The sequence below is a fragment of the Corella eumyota genome, chromosome 6, assembly GCF_963082875.1.
Source record: "Corella eumyota chromosome 6, kaCorEumy4.1, whole genome shotgun sequence".
Taxonomy (NCBI): domain Eukaryota; kingdom Metazoa; phylum Chordata; class Ascidiacea; order Phlebobranchia; family Corellidae; genus Corella; species Corella eumyota.
The window spans coordinates 10,500,448-10,520,985 of NC_137495.1; the positions used below are offsets into that span (position 1 = coordinate 10,500,448).

The 20,538-nt window shown below is 31.7% G+C and overlaps 1 non-coding gene across 1 annotated transcript; it reads left to right on the top strand.

The window, feature by feature from the left end:
* Positions 1 to 17,502: 17,502 nt before the first annotated feature.
* Positions 17,503 to 17,574, top strand: Trnat-ugu (transfer RNA threonine (anticodon UGU)). Its single transcript has one exon. It is a non-coding gene; the product is annotated as a tRNA-Thr (tRNA).
* The last annotated feature ends 2,964 nt before the right edge of the window (positions 17,575 to 20,538 follow it).

Sequence of the window (20,538 nt, forward strand, 5' to 3'; positions counted from 1 at the left end):
CAACAACTAAACCTGATACCAAAGCATGCCTGTTAACGTATTAAAAACATTAAGTTGTTTTTTGCCAACTTGTCCGGATTCTCTACCTTTTTTTCTATGTCTCCGAGACGTTCAGATGTGTTACGATCAGTTTGTGAAAAACGACTGCCAAGACCATGTAAAACAAGATGGAATTTTCAATCCTGAGCTGTCCAAAGTGTTTTAAGGAGAATCTTCTTGCAACTATTGAAAAAATTCTTAATGAAACACACTGGGACACAACTTCAACCCAGGGATGTATTGGATTGACACAACTTTTAAAAGAAGATTCTACATTTCTTTAGTTTTTCAATGATGTCTTTTACCATTCAGATATATTGTATAATATTCCCAGTCAAGAGAATCAACTGGCGTAACTGTTGCCTTAGCTATTGATTCATTTCAGAAGGCTATAATGATATTCGTGGAAAACTTGTGGAACCTGGTATGGAATTTTGTTCAACGCCAAAGAGTTGCTACTCCTTCAAGATTGCTGTGCGAAGCCTGTGATATAATAATTGTTGAAATTATTAATCGATTTAGCAACATAAAACAATTTGAGTCGTTCTCATTAGTTAATCTATGTTTGTTTAAAAGGTTTAAAAAAGTATTTCCAGTTAACTTGGTTAAACAGTTAGTACTAAGTTACCCAATGATAGATAGTTAAAAGCTGGCCAACGAACTTAAAGTGTTGTACACTAACAACAGTTTTAAAACATTAAATCAGTTGTGGGTTTAAATTCATTTCTGATAAAAGGTTCACTGTTAAATTCTTTTTCTGAAGTTGGTAAGGTCATAGGAATAGTTTTAACTACTCCAATTGCAACTGCAGAATCTGAGAGGTGTTTTAGTACTTTAAAACGTTTTCAAGAAACACCATGACCCAAGATAGGTTAAATGCTTTAGCAGTGTTCTTTATTCACAAAGATGTCAGCCACACCTGATTTTAATAAAAATGTCATAGATTTGTATTCCGAGTTAAAAATTACACGAACTTTTTTAAATTATAAATAAAGTGTTTTTGATGATGAGTGTTGTAATGTTGATGTTTTCTTAGATAAGGATTATGCCAACCCTCCACTGTTGATGTGTTGAGTTTTCCTGGAAAAAAATCGATTATGCCTGCCCTCCACTGTTGATGTGTTAAGTTTTCCTGGAAAAATATCGATTATGCCTGCCCTCCACTGTTGATGTGTTGAGTTTTCCTGGAAAAAAATTAATTATGCCTGCCCTCCACTGTTGATGTGTTGAGTTTTCCTGGAAAAAAATCGATTGTGCCTGCCCTTTACTGTTGATGTGTTGAGTTTTCCTGGAAAAAAATTGATTATACCTGCCCTCCACTGTTGATGTGTTAAGTTTTTCTGGAATAAATCGATTTCTGTTCGCTCCACTGTTGATGTGTTGAGTTTTCCTGGAAAAAATTGATTATGCCTGCCCTCCACTCTATTGATGCCTGCCCTCCACTCTATACTCCACTATTGATGTAAAGGTTGATTGTGTAGAAACTATTTGTTTGGATTAAAATACCAATGGATATATTTAACAATTTTATGTGCATATATATATAAAAGCAATTATAAAAATTTTAAATAAATTAACTGAAATTTATTTTTAGGTTAAAAAAATTATTTAATTAAAAAAAATAATGTTTGTGTTTAACCAATATGGGGGGCAATGGAGGTAAGAATTGAATTTTAATATTTTATAAAACCTGTTAAAATACCATTTATTTAAAAAAAAAGAATAGGGTTCACGTAAACTGTCCATACCTCAACAAAAAAAGGATACGTTCTCAAAACGAGATAAATTCTTCATAGGTATTTCTCCATAAAGGCCCGTTTACACCAAGCGCGTGCGCCGCGCGCAACGCGAAATTTTACGTTTGTTCTATTATGTCGGGAATTCCCCGAAAAGCTCTCTTTTTCGCTTCGCGTTGTTCGCGAGCGAGTCGCTCTAGAAGCGACAGACGCGAGGTTCGCGCCTGTTTTAAGTGCGAAATTTACTAAAAACTGGATCAAAATAGTGTTGTAACAATATTTTTTACGTAACATTTTAAACAGAATAAACATAAAACAAATATAGCTATTTAATTTTTTCATGTAAGCTGACATATTGGCTTCTTGTGAACTAGGCCACAACCATAAAATACAATTAAATGAGTATTGCGAGAAATTTATTATCTTTTGTACTTTTTGAAGCACAGTTGCACGTCTGCATTTATTGCCTTTTTAGCAGTTAATTAACGGAAAGCGTGAAAGGATTAGCAAAATTGCATTGTATGCTAATATCCTTCTGTCCCAGTTTTTAACTTGATTAAAACAATAAAACAAAAAAATCATGGTATTTAAACTGCTTGCATGTACAAACATTACTACTGTTTATTTGAAAAATTACAATATGAGTTATTATAATGATGAAAATTTGTTACTTGAGGTTCAAAAACATGAAAACTTACATAACCAAAGGTTAAAAAGTTATAGAGACAGGAATGCCTGTGAAAAGTCTTTGCAGGTTAATTGTTCAGGTAATAATTTTGATTTATTTATGTCAGAAGAAAACTTTTTAAAACTAACACATATTGTAACTTTTAAGTTAAGGAATGCAAAAAATCATGGAAGAGTTTACGAGATAAGTATGTACGAGAGAAGAAGAAAACTGCCGAGGGTTTTAAATCTGGAGCACCAGCAAGCTCCCATCAAAAATGGTCCTTGTTTGATACCATGTCATTTTTAGACCCCCACATCAAACCTAAGAGGTACCCATTTTATAATTTGTCTTTTTATGAATTTTGTTATGTATTGGTAAGTTTTAAATAGATTTTAAAGCAATGTTTACATAACCTTATTTTTTAACAGCACTACTTCAAATTTTACGCCGGAGTCCTTGCCAGAAATTACATTGGCAGAAGAAGACGATGTGGAATTTAACATTGAGTCCCAAATGGTGGGGGGACGCCTTCAACGTCAAAAAAAGACATACAAGGTAATGTAGTAAAGATACAATAATTTAAAATAGTACATATATTGACCTTATTATTAATTAAATTATCAATTTTTAGATAAACCTCAACAACAACAAAAAAAGAAAGTCTGACCAGGACCTGGAAGACCAATTGGAAAAGCTGATTAACGTGGCTACCAATCCAATAGGTAACAAACAATCTTAGTGTATTTTACACATGTGTTTATTTAATCTAAGGTTTATGATAATTTTTAATGCAGGCATGGCAGTTACAAAATTATACCTAGCTAAGAAACAATAAAAAAGTAATTAAAATAAATATATTTATTACAGTAAAAAAATCTGGGCGAGAGAAAGATTTTTTATAATTGAAATATAAACTTCCACTGTTAGCTGGTGCTTGCAGGGTACAGTGTTTGCCATCTATACTGCCAACACAGTTGGAAAAATTCCAAAAATGTTCGAAATCTTAGCTATTTTTGCCCATTTTTCTACGTTCGGAGTCTCCATGTAGATGGGTTGCAGTTTTTCCCAAATAGCCTTGCAGACCTCCGGTACTATGTTGGAGACAGTTGATTTATGCGTTCTGTAAGAGAAGGCAATTGTTGTGTAAGTGTCTCCTGTAGCTAAAAACCTATAGAAAAAAATTAATAAATGATAGATGACTTAGTTGAAATAATTTTAGGGAGATTACTATTTTTTTGCAAACAATTTACCTTAAAGTTATACCCAGTCTTTCTGCTGCTGAAATAGGTTTTCTGTAATTTATTGTTGTTTTGGTGATAACAGGGGCTATCAACGACAACAGATTGTCAAATGTTTCGGGACTCATCCGAAAGTAAGTTGGAAAATTAGAAACCCTTTCTAATCTCATCTCTTTAACCAACCTATGGTATTCACCTATGCACAGTAATTACATGTTAAGGAATCACTTAGTTTGGTTAAACATTACATAGTTTTATTTACGTATATAATACAAAAACAAAAAAATCACCTACCTAACTCATTTTTAAAATTGGATGAACCCAAATTGACCTAGTACGCAGTCGACTTCTTTTAACCAACCAAAATAACGGCTATTATTCGTATTTGTTGAGCACGAACCTTTAATTGATTTTTGTATGATCTTGAAATTTCTAAAAATCTTGCCATTTTGTAAAAACAAACTGTCTGAAACAAACAATTTTATAACCAGCAGACAAAGAAAATGTTTTTTTGCGTCTGCAACCTTCGCGTCTGGTGTAAACGACTACGTTCGCGCACAACGCGTCTGAAACTTTCGCGCCGCACGCTTCGCGTCCGGTGTAAACCGGCCTTAAGAGAAAATTTGGGAAGTACGTAGTTTTTATAAGTTTTGTCTGGGTACAGACAGTTTCCGTGATAAAAAGAATAGTAATACATTTATTTACGTTACACATTTTAAGTGGTCAAGCTAGTGGCGGAGGACAAGGAGGAAGAAGGGGTCGTGGTAGAAAAAGAGGCAGAGGTCGGGCAGGAAAATGGGTATGGCAAGAGAAGGAGGGGGAATGGAAAGATAAGGGCTGGAGGAAAAGGGGGAGAAGGTCGGGTGGGTGGAAGGAGAGGGAAGAAGAAATGAGAGAATTAGGGTAATCCCAAACATTGCATTCAAATATTTAATACCAATGTAACAATTAATTAAAAACCTTTTTAGAAACGAAAACCAAAAAAAAAAATAGAGGCGGAAAGGTAAATTTAAACCCAAATTCACAACTAGAAAGATTGCTATTTATAGGCTTAAAAGTTTAGCTTTTTTTCTTGAGAATTTAAAATTTAGTTCTACATAACTATATTAAAAAAATTGGTTTTATATTATGAGATCTAGAAGGTCAGCTTTAATGAGACTAAAAAGATGTTAAATTTTTGACGAGTCTATTAAGAAATTTAAAAAAAAGATATATATTTAAAAAGAGAAGTGGAGATGAAAAGAAGGAGAGCGAAAAGGGATAAAAGAAGGGAGCAGGAGAGGTAAAAATACCTTCTATAGTTAGTCACAAGTATTGTTTTAAAGAATTAAAGAAGAAATAATGGGTATCTGAATAATGGGTATTAGTAAATTGTCAACTTTAATCTAGTTTGCTAACCTTTAATGAAAGAAATGTACTATGCACCGTATACTGCTGTTTATTAAATTCGAAATTTTTTTAGAAGGAAGACGTAAAAAAAATAAGAAAACTCTTTTATTTTATGCAAGATATAGGCTACAATAGTAGATAATAAAATAACATACAAGGTCGTGTTTATTTAAAAAGGTTAAATAAAATTGTTGTATGCCCTTAAGCTCCGTTTACTAATAATGTAACGGACGGGTTTAGCTATAAAATTACCTAGTTTTATATTGCAATCACAGTTTTACCTTTATCGTTCAGATCGTTCTTTCAAAATTAAACAAAAGATTATATTAAACTATTAGATTAAAAGGACCAACACTTTACAAAACGATAAGAAAAGTTGCTCATAGATAAGAAAGGTAATTTAGAGCCCCCGAGGAAGTGTTAGCGCCAAAACGCTTACAAAGTTCGCTACAATAGGTCGCACACGTTTGAACTGTTCGCCATTTTTCAATATTATAAAAATGTTATCTTCTTAGGTAATATAAAAAAGACCGTTTTGCATCTAAAATAGCCGATTTACGGCCATCAATATCAAAAAAATGTTTCGGGGTAGCATGCCCTACATTTATAACGACTTTAAACAAGCCATTAACACACCACGCAAATACCCCTTTTTTAAGGAATGGCAATGAAAAGCCAAAGTTTTTAAAGATTGAAGCATTACAACATGATTGTAAGCTGAAAAAAACTAACAAATTTAAGATTTTCTGTAGTTTGTGATCCCCTTAAAATTGATTGACTTTGCTAAAATTTAACTTTGTGATCGCTAACAGTTGATGGTGTAACGGTCAGCATTGGTGCCTTCCAAGCACTAGTTCCTGGTCGTCGCAAGATTTTTAATTCAAAAGTAGTGTTAACTTTTTTATAATAAAACTAGTAAACCCGCCACATTTGCATGTTGTGTATTTTTCTTCTCTGTTGTCTTCTTCCGTCAGTCGTGATCTTATTCCGTCGATCGTGTCTTATTCCGTCGATTGTGATCTTATTCCGTCGATTTTGTACTTATTCTGTCGGTTGCGATCTTATTCCGTCGGTTATGATCTTATTCCGTCGGTTGTGATTTTATTCTGTCGATTACGATCTTAATCTTTTCAAATTATTATTGATAAAAAGATTTTATTTTATTTATTTATCTAGCAGATTTTGTTCTGTAAAAGGTCCCTTTAGGCCATGAGTATTATTTCAAAGAAAACTTTAATCTGGTAGTTTGAGCTTAATCTTTTTGAGGTTTTATTACTTAAATGAGATTCCTACGCATCCCCGTTTTATTATTATTAAAATAAAGGTACACGACTATAAAGTCAGTCCCCTTTACTTAACATAACCAGATAATAATATAATATATTGATTTTTATGGTTTGACAAATAGATGTATGAAGAACAAATACTATAATGGAATAAAATCTGGTTTTCAGTAATAATTTTAAAAGATTAAGATCGTAATCGACAGAATAGAATCATAACCGACGGAATAAGATTGCTATCGACGGAATAAGATTAAAACCGACGGAATAAGATCACAACCGACATAATAAGATCGCATTCGACGGAATAAGATTAAAACCGACAGAACAAGATCACAACCGACATAATTAGATCACAAACGACGGAATAAGATTACAAACGACGAATTAAGATCACAAACGACGGAATAAGATTAAAACCGACAGAATAAGATCGCATTCGACGGAATAAGATTAAAACCGAAAGAATAAGATCACAAACGACGGAATAAGATTACAAACGACGGAATAAGATCACAAACGACGGAAAAAAGATTAAAACCGACGGAATAAGATCACAACCAACGGAATAAGATTAAAACCGACGGAATAAGATCACAACCAACGGAATAAGATTAAAACCGACGGAATAAGATCACAACCGACATAATAAGATCGCATTCGACGGAATAAGATTAAAACCGACAGAATAAGATCACAAACGACGGAATAAGATTAAAACCGACAGAATAAGATCACAACGGACATGAAGTATATTATGTTTTAAAGGTAAAATTAATATAAGCATCATCTAATTAAAATGTTTTGCAAACATAAATGTTTGGTTTATTTTAATAAGGCATGCTTACTTGTTGTTTAAGGTAAAAGCGATTTTTCCAACAAAAAAAACTGCTTAAGCTAAATCTCGGAGTAGGTTCTCACTAATTAGTTAAGCTACTATATCTATTTTTTTAATTCCGAATTTAATCATTCAAAATAAACTAGTTATTACATTAATTTATATGATTTCATTACGCAAAATTATAGTTAAAGTTTTAAAAAGATAAATTTTTCAAATAAAAAAATCATTGTTGCAACACCGACATTTGTAACCAGACATAACTAAAACAAATTGAAAAATTTGTTTGGAATATATAAAAAATGTTATTTTTGAGTTTTGGGTGAGATCTTCAAAGTGTAGCTTTAGAAATATATAATGCATGTTCCCAAATAAGCTTCGCGTCATTTAAGTCTTTTAAATTACATTTAAGACTAGTATTTTTAAATATAAAATGTTATACAACTGCAAAAAAAAGAGAAAATTATGTTGGATATCAAAAATAAAGATTTGCTTATAAATCCAACGATACGCTTTTTCATATATATTTGTAAGTTAAATATTTATTAGTTGTTTATTTATTACCATTCCTTTTTATCCCTCAATTTGATTTTATTGAGCTTTTGGTTAATGTTTTTTTTAATAAGATGGAACATTGCGCTAGAAATTGAACAACTGAAATTAAAAGCGAAATGTCGTAAAAGGACACAACAGCCACGTTCATTCCAATTTTAAACAACCTTTTTAAAGAAGTAGTCAATGAGTCTTCAGTGGGTTTTACGTGTTTGTTCACCGACATCTGTTAAAGAGGAGAAGAAAGTCGCTGTTCCCTTCACAAATATGATCGATAATCTCGATGACAGTAACACCTTTTACAGAGAAGAAATTTGTGACGAAAATGGACGTTATGTTTTTATTTTTGGTCCATTCTCATGTGACGTACGTGACATCATTTGTACAATTTTTTGCAAACAAGCCCTTAAAAAAAAATATTTAAAATGTCAGTTGAGAGATACTATATGCTAAATAAACAAAATATTATGTTGTATCATTACAAAATATAAGTAAGGAAATAAAAACATAAAATTAAATCAACGAACAAACTAAACGTGACGTGCCAAAAATTTTCACACAAAAAATGTGTAGTCAAATTTCTGTGAATTACCTTTTTGTTTACTCAATTTAAAAATAAATATTAATAATTTTTATATTTCAGCAGACTTAAAGCTCAAACAGCATTAAAAGTACATTTGTTGAGGCTGGACGGTAAAGTCATATCGTGACGTATGTTACAAAAATTTTTCAAAATTATCTTTTGTATGGAAAAGTTGTTTATAAGATTGAAATCATAGGCAAAAGGTTATTATAAAAGTTTTTAATATTAAAACAGCTAAAAAGATGACGTCATAGACTAGGAATTTTTAAAAGTTAGAATAAGAACAGATCATCGCTTAGGCTATTTATATATACCAAAGTGCAAATATTTGATTTCTAAGAACAAAAAATGGATAGCTGCAAAAAGGCAATGACTGCTGGAGAAAGAAAAAGACGAAAAAAGCTAGACAATTAGGCTTCTCAGTTTTAGAAAAAGAAAATAAAAAAAAAATTGTGACCAGAAGGCGTTAAATATTCAAAGAGTTCGACAACAAATATACAGAAATATACGTGGTAGGAGAGGAAAATCATAAAAACAGGGTGCCTGCGCGCTAAAATGTCAACCTGTTTTTAGAACCTAGATCCGCCACTGGAATTGACATTTTATCACAACCAAACACAGATAAAAAGGGTCGGTTACGAAAATATTTTTTAACAATGTTCTTTAGCAAAGCTTATCAAATGTTTTTAAAATGTTACACGAATATTGAAACTGGATTTTCATCTTTCTGTAAGGCAAGGCCTGAAAATGTTTTTTTGCTAAAATGCACACAATGCAAATGCAAGATCGAAGAGAATATGTTTTTTAAACTGGTAGCTTTGGGAGTACAATACAAAACCCATTTTTGGAAAGAAATTTGTGTAACTGAAAATCTATTATCCAACTGTAGAAAAATGGACTGTCTTGCATGTAAAAAATGAAATAAATTTTGATAAGTTAATGGGCAACAATGATCTTGATAACCAAAAAATGGATTGTTAAATTCAAGAAAAGGCATTTTTTAGGACAAGACTTAAAAAAATATAGAAGTGACTCAAATCGATTTCGCAATGGCATATTCATGCGAATATCAAAATGAAATTTAAAGTGGTCTGTGGAGTCATGAGAGCATCAACATATTAACAGTTGCACAATGGTTTAATGAAAAATTGACATACATCTTCTTGGTTTATTTTGCATAATTGAGATAAAAATAAAAACACTATTAAAGGTTGCCTTGTTTATTTTTTTTTAAATGAAAACTATACTAGTAAAGAAATAAGATAAAGGGATGGCCCATCGTGTAAATTTAAAAACAAATTCTTAATTGCACTACTGAATGAGTTAGGTTCCAAACATACTTAGAAGTATTTCACCACAGGGCATGGAAATGATGTTGTTGATGGCATAGGTGGTGAAGCCAAGGCAATATTGGGACAACAAGTTAAAAAAAAGAATACCACAGTAGCTTTTCAAAATGCAACTGATATTTATAAGGTAGCAAAAAATATCTCAAATGTACAGGTACATTACATGTGAAAAGCGGATATTGATAAACCTATGGCAGATGTGTTATGGGGCACAGAGCAATAAATATTAAAGAGATGCGATTGTTTTATTAAAGTTAATAGGCCCACAAGCTATAAAAATAATTTTTAATAATAAATGCTTTTGGAAATATGTGTAGTTTTATTTAAATTTTGTTATTAAGATTACGATAGAGGTTTGCGAAGAAGTAATAGATAAGCTAATGAAAAAATATATAAAAAAAATGTAATTTTGAAGAAGCTGTCATGTCCTATTCTACAGAAAAAGAAATGCCCAATTGTACTGGGGCCATAGATGGCTGCCACATTGCCATACCAAAGCCCACAAAAAATGGCGAAGACTATTGGAATCGCAAATCCTTTTATTCCATTAACATGCAAGCTGTTGTAAACCATGCTGGAAGGTTTGTATGTTTTACGTTTATAATATTAATATTTAAAATTGATTACCTCTTCCAATTAAAAAAACATTTAACTCTTACATAGTGTACCCCGCCTCAAAAAACCCTTAATCTGCACACGGGGTGCAAGCAACGATTGGAATGAAATGAATTAGCCATTAGCGGCCGCGAACAAAATGACGGACGGTGCGCGTTTGATCGGACGGTGCGCGTTTGAACTTTTATTTCAATAAATGGATTGTTTGTAATATTAATTTACCGCTTTAACTATAACTTCGTTATCAAATTTGCGTTATATATTTGAAAAGTATTTTCACATTTAAACTTTGCCATCCTTTTTTTGGTATTATCTATATATTTGGAATGATCCATTTCTGCTTTGTATTGAGTGCAAATGTTGGTTTTAAAAAAACAACAAGGCAATTTCGTTTTATTGAACGGACGTCACCCAATAAACATTGATTTAGACGTAATGATAATTTAGCGTGTATTTAAAAAAAAAACTAGCCAGAATTTAGTATTCTTGTACCCAACAAACTATAACAACAATTAAAATTAAAACAATTGGCTACAATGGGAAGTTTATTTCGCAGATTTTTTTATTTTAAAATATTAAATTACTGTTAGCAAAGTATTACCAAACAACTAGAATGCAAAAAAATGTCATTCAATTCTAAAAAACTAACCTATTTTAAACAAACAGTTTGAACATACCAAAAGATTTTTATTCCAGGAAGCTTTCCCGTCCACAACGAGAGTATATCCATTTTCTATTTTAGTAGCAGTTTTAATTTGTGATGTTGTTAAGGCTATAATTGGCCCTGGCCGTTGAGCTGTTTCGAGCAAAACACTTAGAAGTAACACATTCCTTGTATCCGCAAAACACATTTTTTTGGGGGTGTTGAGATCCTGAAATAAAAGTTATGTAAGAAAACAACAACATTTATTAAACTGTGATTTTTTTCTAAAAGAGTGTCACAAAGGCAAGCCAATATGTTTTTAGCTATTTTGTTCTTAATTAATCTTAAAACAACATTTGGCATAATTGATATTCGTAATTGTTAAATTGTAATCGTTGAATTAAATTTATTCTGTCTGTGCCATGTTAAAGTGGTCAATTTTTTTATTTGTAATAGTAAAATAAACTATATAGCCTACCTTAAAATTTAATTTATCACAAAATTTCTGTTATATTTAAAAAAAAGAACCCTTTATATTTAAGGAAAGTTATATAAATATTGTTGCATTTGTACTTTGTTTATTATTAAAATCTAGAATTGCTTATTGCTGTTTAAATATTATTGCTCTAGTATGCGTATATATGTTTAGTGTGAGTTATTGCGTATCATTTGGTTATTTTAATAAGGTATATATATAAATAGAAGCTATAAAACCCCCAAAAATGTATTAGAATTTTTCATACCAAGATTTTTTTTAATTTCCAAATATATTGGGCTCTTATAAAATGTTTGTAATTCTTTTTGTGTCATTGATTCAGTTAAAAAGAGCCATTTTTCGCCATTAGGCTACATCCACAAAAATCCAGTGTTTTACAGTAAAATAAGGTTAACTCAGCATCTTTTTAAAATAATGCAAAACGAATTTATGATAAAAAATGTGTTAGTAATATCTATAAAACAATTAAACTTAAGAACATGCTAACCTTTTTCTTGTTCAGACTTTAAATGTTTTCATTAACTTTTTGGTAAGATCAAACAATTTTTGAAATTTTTCCTGTGGAGCGTTTACACTCCACATTTACAAATCTGAAAAAGTTTAGCAGAACGCTGCAGTAGGCCCAACAGGTGCCAATTTTCCAGCCCTTTTTTTGGTTCTACAAAAAAATAAAAATTAATGATTATTATTCAAAGTAATATATTCAAAAAGTAAAAATTGTGTGCCAAAACAGAACATTGTTAAATTAACACAGAAAAATTAAATCGTATACTAGGGTTGGATTTGTTTACAAGCATAAAAAGAAGTTTCGTACGCAGTTTTGTTGCAAAACAGGCAATGTGAGTTGTTGTCTAAATTAAAATGCATGTATGTAGATTTGAGTGGTAATATGTTATGTATGAGGTTAAAGTTAAATGTTTTGGTGCTGTTGGTTAAAATTTGTCTGTGCATATGTGACCATGGAGTTGTAGATTTGGTTGTTGGTGTTATAATTTTATATAGTTTGTTTATGTTTCCTGATAGCAGTTGTTTATAAGTTATGTTGTATTTGTTTATAATTGTAATGTAAATAGTTTTTGTGTTGTCAATATGTGGTATTGTGTTAAGATGTTGTGTAGTTTGGAAAGTGTGTGTCCTATGTGATATTCTATAAAAGTGTCCTGTATGGTCGTCAGTGTTTTATATGTGATATTTTGGTGTGTTTTCCTAGTGCATATGTAAGAAATGTTTTGTTTAGATATGTTGTGGTATTGGATATATGCTGGCCATTGCTCGAATGTGGGGCAGCAGTTTTTTTTTTAATATTGTTTTATGTTCAAGTGTGGTATAATGTTGTTTTTAAATTCTCGTGTTCTGTTGTAATTTTGTTATATGTTGTGTTCCATGATTTGTGTAGGTATGCCTATTGGTATGTTAAGTGGTGAAATGTGTGTGTAATTAGGGTTTATGTTTTGTGATATATTCTGTGTTTTAATATTGCGGTTAGTAATTAATGTATTTGTTTTGTTGTGATTGAGTGGTCCAGATGCATGTTCGAATAATTTTGTTATCTACGTCTATTTGTCGTATTAGTGGTTCAATTGAAAGTGTGAATAGGTGTAAGCTTAGTGAGTCTTCTTGTCGAATTCTTTTTTTGATGTGTACTGTTGGAGTGATATGTTTGTTTATGAGTTTGTGTGATGTGGCGTCTGCATTAAGTGATTTATTGATGTTAATGAATGTGATTGAAAAGTTAAATTAACAACAGGCACCATACCGCAACAATTTAAAACAAGTACTATAACATTAATACACAAACACAAATTAAAATCACTTTTAGAAAACTATAGACCAATATCATTACTAAACACTGACTTCAAAAAACTTTATTATTGGTCGTGGCGGCGAAAATATGCTAGGTTTATTTTCCTGAAGGTCCTTTGGGTTTTCAATTTTATGTTCTTTTGTTTGTGGTGATTTTTGTTACTGTTCTTTTGGTATGTTTTTTTCTGTTATATCTTGTTGTTTTCCAGGTTCGTAAATGTTTTTTGGTTGTTGTCCGGGATGGTAAACCGGAAAATAATAGTTTCCATATATTAATTGTTTGGGGACTTTGGTTTCATTACCAAAATAATAACTTTTTCCTGTTTTTATGCCATATTTGTCCTTGTGATGTATGTTTTTGGTTACTTCTAATTTAAGTTGATTTATTTTCTCTATAATGATATTGTCTGGGAATTTGGAAGGAACGTTTGATGTTGTCTGTAGATTCGGTTTGCTTTTTTTGACCATTTCTAACGGGTCTTAAACCCTATTTTAGACATTAGAGACTTATACTTTATACGTTATTGCCATATTATTTGGATAAGAGCACCCTTAGGAGTCGATACTTTTTATGATTAGATTTTTCTTGACCTCAGTCCCTACAGATACATAAAAAAAAACTTTAAAAATGATATTAATTTATACTCTTAAATGGTAGTAATTTCCAACAAAAGTTTGAACATTATCGGATCCGAATAAGTTCGTTCTATAAAAACGCTAAAAAGGAAATTCCAAATTTGCACAAGTTGATTAGTTTATAAGGCAATAAATTATCTTTATTGATTCTGTTTACGTTATATTAAAGGGCTTCATTAATTAACTGTTATTGTACGCGTCGATGGTGTAACGGTTAGCATTGGTGCCTTCCAAGCACTAGTTCCGGGTTTGACTCCTGGTCGACGCAAAATTTTTAATTCAAAAATAGTGTTAAATTCTATATAATAAAATATCCATAGTTTGATATAAAATAATTTTTTTAACTTATGTAGCAATAAAGCTAAAACTCAATGTATACAACCTCACATTTTCGGCTGGTAATTTTACCCGACTGTGTTTTTCAAAATTCGTTAATTAAACGTGAACAATTAAAAATGAATTTAATATGCGTTATTAAACATTTAAAAAAAATAAAGGTAATATTTTTTTATAAAAAAAAATTTTGTGCTTTAAATTGAAAATAGTTAAAATATTTAATTAACAAAGTTTAGATAAGCCAACATAATATATAAAATTGGTTGCAAAAATGGTAAGAAGTTTACTTAATTCGGGACTTTCTAAAAAAAGTTTGAGCTTTATTTAATACGAATAAGTTAAGTCATTTAAAGTGCAAAAAAAAAAATTTTTATTTTTTATAAGTTGTTTAGCTTTTAACCTATAAAAGAGTAAACGAGAATAAGCGAAAATATATAAACAATAAAAAATTTAACAACAATTTCTTATAGAAAAAAATGTTTTGCTTTAAAATGAAAAGTAGTTAAAATATATTAAATTATATAATTAACAATTAACACATAGGCCAACATAATACATAAAATTGGTTGCAAAAATGGGAATAAGTTAACTTGATTTTGGACTTTCTAACGAAAGTTGAAGCTTTATTTGATACGAATAAGATAAGTCATTTAAAGTGCAAAAAAAATTTATATTTTTTATAAGTTGTTTAGCTTTTAACCTATAAAACTTTTTAACATGCGGTGAGTTAGAGCAGGACCTACTTTTGTCAATTTTTTTTTGTTGCCAAAATTCGTCATTTTTAGGTTGTCCTTTATTTTAAATATTTTAAGTATGAATAAAAGCAGTAAATTATCTGACACTGTGTCATTAGATACTTATGTTTATGTTGATATCTTAAAAAATCGAACTTTTGACCTAAACCAATTGAAAAAAAAATTCTGATTTGCAGACCATGTCAAATACTTGCTTCAAATTCGACAAAGATCAACGAAGTGTTACCTTTTTTATTTTAGATAAAAAGTGTAAAACAAAAATAAAACAATTAAATTGTAAAGATATTTTTGTAAAGAATGGCATTTTTTAAAACATGGAACACAAAAACTCTTCAAACATTTATCACAATTGAAAATTGTACGTTTGCGATTTTTTGCTCAGCGCAAACAATGCAGTTTTTTTGTGATCGGGATTTTCCGTCTGTCTTTTCAGAAGCCTCCAGAAAATGATGTCCACTCAGCCTGTGTGAGCCACTGGAGGACTGTTGTGTAGAGCTCGTTGAATCGGAAGCCTCTTCCACCAGTGTCATAATGACCTCAACCAAGTAGTCAAGGTATCTTTTATTTTTACTGTGGACGATGCAATTCACTAATGCAAGATTACCCAAATGAAAAAATAGTTAGCGATACCATCTAAGGGTTTTTCTGGAATATGCATAGTATTGCATAGTCTGGTCGCTTTTATCCACCCCGGCCATATAGTTGTTATAGTCCTGGACCAGAGTGGGTTTCAATTTTAATACCGGCCCCCCATGCCGCCGCACCGAAACTTCACTCATTGAGCTGCTTCCTTTAGTTGCAAGCATGATGACGTCTTTCTTATCGCACCATTTGAAGGCAATAAGCTGTCCTTTCTTGTATGCAATTGGACCCTTTCTCAATCTTTTGTCTAAGGAATGTTTTGGCATTTGCTTGCGATTGGCCATGCAGGTCCCAACATCATTTGTTTGGTGCAGGAGAAGCTCGTTGAACAGTTTGGGGCTAGTATAATACCGGTCGGTATAAAGGACATGGCCCAAACCCAAATATTTATTTACAAGATTCATTACTGTATTATAGGTCTTGTCTTGGGTTTGGGCCTGTTTAAAGCCAGTTGCCACTTGGAATCCAAGACAGTACCCAGAGTTCGTATATCTTTATCCCCCACTTCTTGGGTTTCATTGGGTTATAAACTCTGAACCTGACTCGGCCTTTGCATGGGCATGTGGCCTCATCACAGCTCAGTTCCCTGTCGGGAATAATTTTTTTGTGAAATGCTTCAGAGAAGACTTTCACGATTGGCCGAAGTTTGAACAAGGCATCATAGCCATCTTAACCCAATGGTATGAAATGTTCAAACATGGATAGAATTCCCAGGAATCTTATCTCTTGCCATATGTTTTGAGCAAAAGGAGTTGTTGTAAATTTCCCGCTTGCTCCAATAATGTTGTAAATGGGGCTTTTTTACCACACCCATATATTAAACCAATGCAATAAAAATTTTGATATTGTCTGTTGTGACCGGCTTCCATGATGTCACATAGTTTTTTTTTAATTTCTCTTCGAGCGTTAATTTTGATATCCTTTGCTGGCCATACAAGTTGGTTTCATCCCGAATTATTTGAAAAAACTCTTCAGTGAGAAACTCCTTTGCAATATTGATTGGAGTTGGATCGTCGCAATTAATATTTATTCCCGGCGTTGAGTAAATGTAAACTCGGCATCTGGAGTCGATGGATCTTTACTCCAATCAGCCGGGGCAGAAAGGGGAATGTTAACCACATTTGGGCCCCTTTTTCGTTTAGGGGGGATGGAGTAGCCGCTGGACTCGGTGTTGGCCTTCTTACCGGAGTAAACCAGGTCTGACATACTATCGTCAGTTCCAGCATCACTCGCTGTCAACATATCGGACACGTCTTGTGCAGAAAAAGTAGCCATTTTCAAGAAAATATAAAGATTTTGAATAGAATATTTTGTAAAAATAATGTAATCTGCAAAAAAAATGTTTATCTAAACCTTTATATTATATAAACAAATTGTTTAAATATATGTAAGTTACCTATATAACCTGACAACAAAATAATTTTGTATTTTTCAAAATAGATATAAAAAATTTACGTGCTAACCTCAATACAACTTATTACAAATAAATCGCTTTTGTTTACATTAGCCAGCTGACTTATACAAGCGAAAAATTCCCCTTTTTTTGTTTTTATCGATCAGCTGATACTACCAACCAATCAGCTTTCACGATTCTCCTTTCGGTTTTCAAAGCAAACAAGCGAAGTAATTTCTTTTAATTACCCCGGAAGTGGCGTAATGCCAAAGCCAATGTATCGGCTTTTAGATAATGGCGGGTGGTCGAGTTAAACCAATATACCGGTTCGACGAGACCAAAAAGTAGTGCAAAAAAATAAAATTTATATTTTTTATAAGCTGTTTAGCTTTTAACCTATAAAAGAGTGAACGAGAATAAGCAAAAAATATATAAACAATAAACATTTTTATTTTCATTATTACATTTTACTTTGATATTAATTTAATACCTTAATAAGCAAAAAGAGCGTTATGGCTTAGTGGTAAAGCGCCTGTCTTGTAAACAGGAGATCCTGGGTTCGATCCCCAGGAACGCCTATTCATGTTTTTAAACTATTGTTGTGAAGTTTATTAATTTCTAAAAAGTAGTCTTTTTTTCTGATTTAAAAATAAATAGTTGTTATAGTTTTGCGGTTTATATTTGCAAATCTTTTTAATGAACTTTTAAATTTGTTTTCTCGGTAAATCTATATATTCTAAAAAAAATATTTTCCCTTCGTGGTGTGCATATGTTGGTTAGTAAAAATGAATTTTGACATAATGTAAATTAAGCGTTTATTTTTGAAAAAAGTAAGTCAAAGTTTTGTATCAACTATCCCATAATAGCAATTATAATTAGAAATTTCGCCACAGGATATCTTTAATTTAATGAGTTTCGTAATGCAAAATGTGTCAGGATGGCCGAGTGGTCTAAGTCGCCAGACTCAAGATGAAATCTTCGCCGTTGTGGGGCGATGGGTGTTCTGGTCTCCGAATGGAGGCGTGGGTTCGAATCCCACTTCTGACAATAATTTTATATATGACTAAAACACGATTTTTGAATTAAATAAACAACTTTTCAATTTCACTAGTGTTGGCATAACGTCAGGTTAAAAATAAAGCTAGGTTTATTCAGAAGTCCACGGATATATTACGTAACTAAATTCATTCGATAAAAAAATTAACTTTTTAACTTAACCATCATAAAGAAACCCGTATTTAATTAAAGGTGAATTACCAGCTTTACGAATTGCAAATTTGACTGTAACTTACCTTTGCGAAGTAACCAAGTTAAAGGGTAAAAAAGGTCTCTCGTCCGATTATTTAAAAAAACTTTTATGTAACAGATATGTACTAGTTAATTAATTTAATAAAATAAGTATTTATTGCTAATATTCTTATTACAAATATAGGTCAAGTCTGAATCCAAATTATGTATTAGTGGTAAAGTATTTAGCCAAAAGCAAACAATAAAGGTAACGTAGCAAACATTTATCAATGGAATACCATAACAAATCTGCCATTTTTATGTTTACTGTAACGTGTTATCTGTCCTAAGTCTATAATTCTTTACTTCTTCAATTGTAAATTTAAACCACTATTTTATAATCATAATGAAACACAATAAATGCAATGTTATATTTTTGAGGCAGGTCAAAAAAGTATACCGTTGTCCTTTCCCGACAATATCATACATAAAAAAATTTAAAAAATGATATTAATATACTCTAAAATGGACGCAATTTCCAACAAAAGTTTGAACATTACCCAGTATGAAATTTATCCCTGGTCCATTGATACACGCCCATAGATATACCATGCCTATATCCCTATCGTATGACCGGAAGGTGAACATCCGGCCCATGCCTGATTACCGAGTATGTGTCATGCTAGCAGTTTGATTCAATTTCAAGCTTAATCCAAACATGGGCCATGCACAAATTATACTAGAATGCCAAACCAAGATTTTTAATAATCCTACTTCTGTCTATGTTAAAGTCTAAAAGTCAATGCAAGATGTTGCGTTTTTGGTTTTATTAAAACGAACGAAGGCAAAAGGGACTCTAAACTATTTACGCGTTATCGCTAATATCGTCAATGTCTTCACATGGAATCGTGTCAATACTATCATCACTATAGCTATCCAAAGGAGTTTTATTTCTTCGCTTTTCCCGACCGCCACGCAGTCAGGTGCACCAGAAAGACATATCTGCAATTCTTTAGCAAGATTATCTGCCGCAAAATTCTTGAACATTGTATAGCTTAAAATATCTGCAAAACATGTAATCAATCATCAATTTTTGTACTTAAAAAATTAGAAAACAAATATAGTAGTTTGTAGAGGTTTCTATAAAATGCATATTGCTAAAACAATTACTCCTGTCCAAGAAAATTTTAGTGCCAATTTTTGTTTTAAAAAGGTCCTTACCTTTTTTTTTTTGTGCAACCTATCCAAAACTTTGCTGCCAAATTCAAACCTTTTCAATGCCCTTTGCCTATTATCCAAAAACACAGAGGCGTGGTGTTTTGGTATACCAAAGTTTTGGTTGCCATCCAAATACAACTGTGAAACTTCTTCTATTACGTTTGGACATTGCATAGGCATCGTATAAATCCAATCAATATTTGTTTGTCCGGAATGTCCGGAATCCAATCAATATTTGTTTGTCCGGAATTGTTTCAGCTATGGGATTAAACCAGGTGTTTCGCAGCCCACCAAAATTGTAAAAAACAACTTCGCTTATAACATTTTTATACGACTGCAATACTTAATTTGAAAACTGTGGTAGCAAATTTAGTTGGGGATTTTCCTCTGCAAGTTTTTGAACGTGCGGTAATTCGTTCACATAAGAAAAAAAACAGATTGAAATCTTGATGTCCGTAGTCACCTAATAGGGCTCGTTGCCGTGCTGTTTTTATAGGGCTTCCATCCAGTAATTGAAGTAAAATTTTGAGCTCGAAGCACCTACGAAGAATAGAGACGGCATCCGAAACGCATTTGTTGTAGGTAAAGTCTACAACTTCAACAATTTTGCCGCAAAACTACAGAATAAGTTAGGTTCCAAACATTAGAGGTATTTCGCCACCGGGCATGGACAGGATGTTGTTGATGGCATATTTGGTGAAACCAAGGCAATATCGGGACAAGTTAAAAAAAATAATACCACAGTAGCTTTTCAAAATGCAACTGATTTTTATAAGGTAGCAAAAAATATCTCAAAAATGTACAGGTACATTACATGTGAAAAGCGGATATTGATAAACCTATGGCAGATGTGTTATGGGGCACAGCAATAAATATTAAAGGAATGTGATTGTTTTATTAAAGTTAATAGGCCCATAAGCTATAAAAATAATTCTTAATATTAAATGCCTTTGGAAATTTGTGTAGTTGTACTTAAATTTTGTTATTTAGATTACGATAGAGGTTTGCGAAGAAGAAATCGATAAGCTAATGAAAAAATATATAAAAATTACAAGTAATTTTGAAGAAGCTGCCATCCCAGTCAGAAATTATATTCG